The following is a 6,028-nucleotide window of genomic DNA, read 5'->3' on the forward strand; positions in this document are numbered from 1 at the left end:
TTCCGGCACGCGTGTCATTCGTTCAAGTTAACACCAATTACGTAAGTTACACAATTGTGGGTGATGAAATAGCATGCCAAAATATTTACTTTGATAATAATAAATAGTCCTAGATAAAAAAAAAAATATATATATTATAAAACAGAAACGTCAGACAATTTGTCTTTGTTAAAAATTTTAACATAACATGTGAACATTAGCTTCCGGTTTTGTGATGTCATTAGTGGCTTCCCACTTTTAGCGTAAAAAACAAACAAAAGAGTTGTTCATCCGACGATCAAAACGTGCAATCATTCATACAACACAGGTTTGTAACAGATTATGAGTAGTGCTACTAATTGTATTGCAATGAAAACCGTGCGTTATATATTTAACAACACAGTTGATAAGAAGGTTTGGGGTTAGAAAGAAGTTGAGATTGTTTGTGTGTGAGTAGCTAGCTAACGTTAGCTAGTTAGCTGTGGCATGCTGGTTGAGTCCTGCAACATCCAAATGATACACAGTCGTCCTCTGTCATAGCTCATAATTTGTAACCTTGTGATGCAGCCTCTTGCAAGGACAATTGCTTGTGGCGAAACACGGTTACATAAAGCAAAACAAGGAAGCTAAGGCGTGACTTCTGGAGGTTGAGGAGTTCTACGTGCGATGTTCCTTGGACAGATTGTCTTCAGAGAGCCCTGCTTTCCACGGCGGTGACGGACCATCATGTACCCTCACCTTTCTTGAAGCAGGAAGAAAAAGCCTTGTGTGGTAACCAGCTATTGTTTGGAAGGGGAAGGTTTTCCTGTCGAACACTGGATTTGCCACATTCTCTAGTATCTATACCTGTAGAGCTGGGATTCAGTCTTTGGCCCTCAACAGCTGTTGGTTGTCCCTGTTTTTGAATTTAATTACCTTTGTCATACCTTTTTATAAACCCTGTTGTTTCTGTGTCTCTCTGAACAGGTATTGTAAAGCATGGCCGGTGTCACAGGGAAAGATCTGTCCTGTGTGTTGACATCTTCAGGGATCCCGTTATCCTCTTTTGTAGTCACAGAGTGTGTAAAGCATGTCTGTAGGAAAAATGGAGACATAAGGGACCTCGGGAATGACCAGTGTGTCGGAAAATATTTAAGAAATACAATCCACTCTGTAACCTGGTCGTAACGAACCTGTGCGACGCCTTTCTCCAGGAGAGGAGTCGGAGGGCTTCAGAGACTGCTGGGTCTGGGGTGTTCTGCAGTCTGCACAGGGAGGAGAAACTCATGCTTTTCTGTGTGGAGGGAAAACAGCTCATCTGTGTGGTATCAGTCCTTGTACCTACATAAAGATCACAACTTCTGCCTGACTGACGAAGCTGTACTTGATTGTAAGGAGACAGTCAACTTCACTGGAGCCACTAAAGAAGAAGCTGATGTCCTTTGATGAAGTGAAACAGACCTGCTATAAGTCGGTAGTGTATATTAAGATTGAAAGGATGAACAGAGAGATGTCATCACTTTCAGTTACAATCACAGCCATAGAGGAGGAGCTGAAAGCATCTCTTTCCTGCACACCTACAAGGTCACGGTGAAAATAACTGTGCAGACTACCAGACCCATAGTTGGACTCAGGATTAGAGGTCGACCGATCATGATTTTTGAACACCGATACCGATTATTGGAGGACCCAAAAAAGCCGATACCGATTAATCGACCGATTTTTCTTTATTCGTTTGTAATAATGACAATTACAACAATACTGAATGAACACTTATTTTAACTTAATATAATACATCAATAAAATCAATTTAGCCTCAAATAAATAATGAAACATGTTCAGTTTGGTTTAAATAATGCAAAAACAAAGTGTTGGAGAAGAAAGTACAAGTGCAAAATGTGCCATGTAAGAAAGCTAACGTTTAAGTTCCTTGCTCAGAACATGAGAACATATGAAAGCTGGTGGTTCCTTTTAACATGAGTCTGCAATATTCCCAGGTAAGAAGTTTTAGGTTGTAGTTATTATAGGAATTACAGGACTATTTCTCTCTATACGATTTATATTTCAAATACCTTTGACTATTGGATGTTCTTATAGGCACTTTAGTATTGCCAGGGTAACAGTATAGCTTCCATCCCTCTCCTCGCCGCTACCTGGGCTCGAACCAGGAACACATCGACAACAGCCACCCTCGAAGCAGCGTTACCCATGCAGAGCAAGGGTAACAACTACTCCAAGTCTCAGAGCGAGTGACGTTTGAAACGCTATTAGTGCGCACCCCGCTAACTAGCTAGCCATTTCACATCGGTTACACCAGCCTAATCTCGGGAGTTGATAGGCTTGAAGTCATAAACAGCGCAATGCTTGAAGCATTGCGAAGAGCTGATGGCAAAACGCACAAAAGTGCTGTTTGAATGAATGCTTACGAGCAGTATACAGTATATACATACAGTGGGGAGAACAAGTATTTGATACACTGCCGATTTTGCAGGTTTTCCTACTTACAAAGCATGTAGAGGTCTTGTAATTTTATCATAGGTACACTTCAACTGTGAGAGACGGAATCTAAAACAAAAATCCAGAAAATCACATTGTATGATTTTTAAGTAATTAATTAGCATTTTATTGCATGACAATAAGTATTGATACATCAGAAAAGCAGAACTTAATATTTGGTACAGAAACCTTTGTTTGCAATTACAGAGATCAGACGTTTCCTGTAGTTCTTGACCAGGTTTGCACACACTGCAGCAGGGATTTTGGCCCACTCCTCCATACAGACCTTCTCCAGATCCTTCAGGTTTCGGGGCTGTCGCTGGGCAATACGTACTTTCAGCTCCCTCCAAAGATTTTCTATTGGGTTCAGGTCTGGAGACTGGCTAGGCCACTCCAGGACCTTGAGATGCTTCTTACGGAGCCACTCCTTAGTTGCCCTGGCTGTGTGTTTTGGGTCGTTGTCATTCTGGAAGACCCAGCCACGACCCATCTTCAATGCTCTTACTGAGGGAAGGAGGTTGTTGGCCAAGATCTCGCGATACATGGCCCCATCCATCCTCCCCTCAATACGGTGCAGTCGTCCTGTCCCCTTTGCAGAAAACCATCCCAAAGAATGATGTTTCCAACTCCATGCTTCACAGTTGGGATGGTGTTCTTGGGGTTGTACTCATCCTTCTTCTTCCTCCAACACAGCGAGTGGAGTTTAGACCAAAAAGCTCTATTTTTGTCTCATCAGACCACATGACCTTCTCCCATTCCTCCTCTGGATCATCCAGATGGTCATTGGCAAACTTCAGACGGGCCTGGACATGTGCTGGCTTGAGCAGGGGACCTTGCGTGCGCTGCAGGATTTTAAACATGACGGCGTAGTGTGTTACTAATGTTTTCTTTGAGACTGTTGGTCCCAGCTCTCTTCAGGTCATTGACCAGGTCCTGCCGTGTAGTTCTGGGCTGATCCCTCACCTTCCTCATGATCATTGATGCCCCACGAGGTGAGATCTTGCATGGAGCCCCAGACGAGGGTGATTGACCGGCATCTTGAACTTCTTCCATTTTCTAATAATTGCGCCAACAGTTGTTGCCTTCTCACTAAGCTGCTTGCCTATTGTCCTGTAGCCCATCCCAGCCTTGTGCAGGTCTACAATTTTATCCCTGATGTCCTTACACAGTTCTCTGGTCTTGGCCATTGTGGAGAGGTTGGAGTCTGTTTGATTGAGTGTGTGGACAGGTGTCTTTTATACAGTTAACGAGTTCAAACAGGTGCAGTTAATACAGGTAATGAGAGGAGAACAGGAGGGTGTCTTAAAGAAAAACTAACAGGTCTGTGAGAGCCGGAATTCTTACTGGTTGGTAGGTGATCAAATACTTATGTCATGCAATAAAATGCAATTTAATTACTTAAAAATCATACAATGTGATTTTCTGGATTTTTGTTTTAGATTCCGTCTCTCACAGTTGAAGTGTACCTATGATAAAAATTACAGACCTCTAAATGCTTTGTAAGTAGGAAAACCTGCAAAATCGGCAGTGTATCAAATACTTGTTCTCCCCACTGTATGAGATGAGTAATGTAGGATATGTAAACATTATTTAAGTGACGTTATTTAAAGTGACTAGTGATACCTTTTATTAACTCCATTTATTACATTTATTAAAGTGGCTAGAGATTTGAGTCTGTATGTTGGCAGCAGCCACTCTATGTCAGTGATGGCTGTTTAACAGTCTGATGGCCTTGAGATAGAAGCTGTTTTTCAGTCTCTCGGTCCCAGCTTTGATGCACCTGTACTGACCTCGCCTTCTGAATGATAGCGGGGTGAACAGGCATTGGCTCAGGTGGTTGTTGTCCTTGATGATCTTTTTGGCCTTCCTGTGACATTGGGTGGTGTAGGTGTCCTGGAGGGCAGGTAGTTTGCCACCGGTGATGCGTTATGCAGACCTCACCACCCTCTGGAGAGCCTTGCGGTTGTGGGCGAAGCAGTTGCTGTACCAGGCGGTGATACAGCCCGACAGGATGCTCTCGATTGTGCATCTGTAAAATTTTGTGAGTGTTTTTGGTGACAAGCCAAATTTCTTCAGCCTCCTGAGGTTAAAGAGGCGCGGTTGCGCCTTCTTCACCACGCTGTCTGTGTGGGTGGACCATTTCAATTTGTGATGTGTACGCCGAGAAACTTAAAACTTTCCACCTTCTCCACTACTGTCCCGTGGATGTGGGGATGCTCCCTCTGCTGTTTCCTGATGTCCACGATCATCTCCTTTGTTTTGTTGACGATGAGTGAGAGGTTATTTTCCTGACACCACACTCCGAGGGCCCTCACCTCCTCCCTGTAGGCCGTCTCGTCGTTGTTGGTAATCAAGCCTACCACTGTAGTGTCATTTGCAAACTTGATGATTGAGTTGGAGACGTGCATGGCCACGCAGTCGTGGGTGAACAGGGAGTACAGGAGAGGGCTGAGAACGCAATCTTGTCGGGTCCCCAGTGTTGAGGATCAGCGGGGTGGAGATGATGTGTCCTACCCTCACCACTTGGTGGCGGCCCGTCAGGAAGTCCAGGACCCAGTTGCACAGGGCGGGGTCGAAACCCAGGGACTTGAACTTAATGATGAGTTTGGAGGGTACTATGGCGTTAAATGCTGTGCTGTAGTCAGTGAACAGCATTCTTACATAGGTATTCCTCTTGTCCAGATGGGAAAGGGAATTGGCAGTGTGCAGTGATGGCGATTGCGTCGTCTGTGGACCTATTGGGGTGGTAAGCAAATTGGAGTGGGTCTAGGGCGATAGTAATTTAGTTCAGTTACCTTTGCTTTCTTGCGAACAGGAACAATGGTGGCCATCTTGAAGCATGTGGGCACAGCAGACTGGGATTGATTGAATATGTCCGTAAACACACCAGCCAGTTGGTCTGCGCATGCTCTGAGGATGCGGCTAGGGATGCCGTCTGGGCCGGCAGCCTTGCGAGGGTTAACACGTTTAAATGTTTTACTCACGTTGGCCACGGTGAAGCAGAGCCCACAGGCTTTGGTAGCGGGCCGTGTCAGTGGCACTGTATTGTCCTCAAAGCGAACAACATCTTTTTATTGCAGGATAAATCAATGTTGGTGTTTACATAGCTGGACATAAATGGATGTTGCATTTTACTTGTGGTTATGTAGGCTTCTAACCCATTGCTTTCTACTTCATTACAGATACTACGATTAGGATAATAAACCTAAGTCTTGTCAAATTTCCAGTCAAGAGGAATTTTTATAATTGGAATGGTCTTCTCAGAGTGTGGTCAGAATTGCTCAGGTGGAAAAACTACATTAAACTTGCGCCCTGTTCAATGCTGAGATGAATGTCATTAAGAACTGAAGTGTCAATGTATTTATTCCCTGCAAAACATCTTATCTGAAATTAAAAGTAATCTTAGAAGTAATAATTTAGTTCCTCAAAAATATCTGTAATCTCATTACAATATAACATTAGTTCGTTTTTTTGTAATCAGTTACTAGACAGGGTCATGTAACAGATTACATGTAATCCGTTACTCCCCAACCCTGAAATTTACTAGCCAGGTTATTTCAGATTGCGCACTAGG

The 6,028-nt window shown here is 43.7% G+C and overlaps 1 non-coding gene across 1 annotated transcript; it reads left to right on the forward strand.

Moving 5' to 3' along the window:
- The first annotated feature begins 526 nt into the window (after window positions 1-526).
- LOC111973615 (small Cajal body-specific RNA 13) lies at window positions 527-811 on the forward strand. The gene has a single exon (XR_002878600.1). It is a non-coding gene; the product is annotated as a small Cajal body-specific RNA 13 (non-coding RNA).
- Window positions 812-6,028: the final 5,217 nt, after the last annotated feature.

The sequence above is a fragment of the Salvelinus sp. IW2-2015 genome, linkage group LG14 (assembly GCF_002910315.2).
Source record: "Salvelinus sp. IW2-2015 linkage group LG14, ASM291031v2, whole genome shotgun sequence".
Classification (NCBI taxonomy): domain Eukaryota; kingdom Metazoa; phylum Chordata; class Actinopteri; order Salmoniformes; family Salmonidae; genus Salvelinus; species Salvelinus sp. IW2-2015.